Below are 2,117 nucleotides of genomic sequence, written 5' to 3'. Positions count from 1 at the left end.
GATCGCATCCGACATGTTTCCCCGTCTTCGTCCCTTATGCTTGCCACTCCCAGGTCCGCTCCAAAGACGATTCTACATTCTCACTACCATTACAACCGTTCCCTAACAATGGATAATGTCCTATACTACTTACTCTCCCGCTCAATCACGGAGACGAGTTTTCCACGGTTTCCACCCCTCCCTCCATACCGCAGCAACACGAGTTTTTTCCACCCCTTTCAGAAAGCGCTCTTCGCGCCACAAAGCCGCCCCAAGACGCGCGAGCAATGAGCATCGAGCTTAAACATATCGCAAACGTCAAAAATAATATAACGGGATTAATATATATCGCGCACGTGCGATATGTTTGTCACAAGGCGCAAAAAATAATTATAAAAGGAAGGCAACATGAGGACTTCCCAGGAGGTCACCCATCCTAGTACTACTCTCGCCCAAGCACGCTTAACTTCGGAGTTCTGATGGGATCCAATGCTTTAGTGCTGGTATGATCGCATCCGACATGTTTCCCCGTCTTCGTCCCTTATGCTTGCCACTCCCAGGTCCGCTCCAAAGACGATTCTACATTCTCACTACCATTACAACCGTTCCCTAACAATGGATAATGTCCTATACTACTTAGTCTCCCGCTCAATCACGGAGACGAGTTTTCCACGGTTTCCACCCCTCCCTCCATACCGCAGCAACACGAGTTTTTTCCACCCCTTTCAGAAAGCGCTCTTCACGCCACAAAGCCGCCCCAAGACGCGCGAGCAATGAGCATCGAGCTTAAACATATCGCAAACGTCAAAAATAATATAACGGGATTAATATATATCGCGCACGTGCGATATGTTTGTCACAAGGCGCAAAAAATAATTATAAAAGGAATGCAACACGAGGACTTCCCAGGAGGTCACCCATCCTAGTACTACTCTCGCCCAAGCACGCTTAACTTCGGAGTTCTGAAGGGATCCGGTGCTTTAGTGCTGGTATGATCGCATCCGACATGTTTCCCCGTCTTTGTCCCTTATGCTTGCCACTCCCAGGTCCGCTCCAAAGACGATTCTACATTCTCACTACCATTACAACCGTTCCCTAACAATGGATAATGTCCTATACTACCTACTCTCCCGCTCAATCACGGAGACGAGTTTTCCACGGTTTCCACCCCTCCCTCCATACCGCACCAACACGAGTTTTTTCCACCCCTTTCAGAAAGCGCTCTTCGCGCCACAAAGCCGCCCCAAGACGCGCGAGCAATGAGCATCGAGCTTAAACATATCGCAAACGTCAAAAATAATATAACGGGATTAATATATATAGCGCACGTGCGATATGTTTGTCACAAGGCGCAAAAAATAATTATAAAAGGAAGGCAACATGAGGACTTCCCAGGAGGTCACCCATCCTAGTACTACTCTCGCCCAAGCACGCTTAACTTCGGAGTTCTAATGGGATCCGGTGCTTTAGTGCTGGTATGATCGCATCCGACATGTTTCCCCGTCTTCGTCCCTTATGCTTGCCACTCCCAGGTCCGCTCCAAAGACGATTCTACATTCTCACTACCATTACAACCGTTCCCTAACAATGGATAATGTCCTATACTACTTACTCCCCCGCTCAATCACGGAGACGAGTTTTCCACGGTTTCCACCCCTCCCTCCATACCGCAGCAACACGAGTTTTTTCCACCCCTTTCAGAAAGCGCTCTTCGCGCCACAAAGCCGCCCCAAGACGCGCGAGCAATGAGCATCGAGCTTAAACATATCGCAAACGTCAAAAATAATATAACGGGATTAATATATATCACGCACGTGCGATATGTTTGTCACAAGGCGCAAAAGATAATTATAAAAGGAATGCAATACGAGGACTTCCCAGGAGGTCACCCATCCTAGTACTACTCTCGCCCAAGCACGCTTAACTTCGAAGTTCTGATGGGATCCGGTGCTTTAGTGCTGGTATGATCGCATCCGACATGTTTCCCCGTCTTCGTCCCTTATGCTTGCCACTCCCAGGTCCGCTCCAAAGACGATTCTACATTCTCACTACCATTACAACCGTTCCCTAACAATGGATAATGTCCTATACTACTTACTCTCCCGCTCAATCACGGAGACGAGTTTTCCACGGTTTCC

At 48.3% G+C, this 2,117-nt stretch overlaps 4 non-coding genes across 4 annotated transcripts; all 4 read right to left on the bottom strand.

The window, feature by feature from the left end:
• Positions 1-377: 377 nt before the first annotated feature.
• LOC119343890 lies at positions 378-496 on the bottom strand. Its single transcript, XR_005166319.1, has one exon. It is a non-coding gene; the product is annotated as a 5S ribosomal RNA (ribosomal RNA).
• Positions 497-863: 367 nt separating this feature from the next.
• LOC119343887 lies at positions 864-982 on the bottom strand. Its single transcript, XR_005166316.1, has one exon. It is a non-coding gene; the product is annotated as a 5S ribosomal RNA (ribosomal RNA).
• Positions 983-1,349: 367 nt separating this feature from the next.
• LOC119343889 lies at positions 1,350-1,468 on the bottom strand. Its single transcript, XR_005166318.1, has one exon. It is a non-coding gene; the product is annotated as a 5S ribosomal RNA (ribosomal RNA).
• A 367-nt stretch (positions 1,469-1,835) lies between these two features.
• Positions 1,836-1,954, bottom strand: LOC119343888. Its single transcript, XR_005166317.1, has one exon. It is a non-coding gene; the product is annotated as a 5S ribosomal RNA (ribosomal RNA).
• Between the last annotated feature and the right edge of the window lie 163 nt (positions 1,955-2,117).

Source organism: Triticum dicoccoides, unplaced genomic scaffold, assembly GCF_002162155.2.
Source record: "Triticum dicoccoides isolate Atlit2015 ecotype Zavitan unplaced genomic scaffold, WEW_v2.0 scaffold145028, whole genome shotgun sequence".
In the NCBI taxonomy this organism is placed as follows: Eukaryota; Viridiplantae; Streptophyta; class Magnoliopsida; order Poales; family Poaceae; genus Triticum; species Triticum dicoccoides.
The sequence above is the reverse complement of the archived record's forward strand: the minus strand, read 5'-3'. Positions and strand labels throughout refer to the sequence as shown.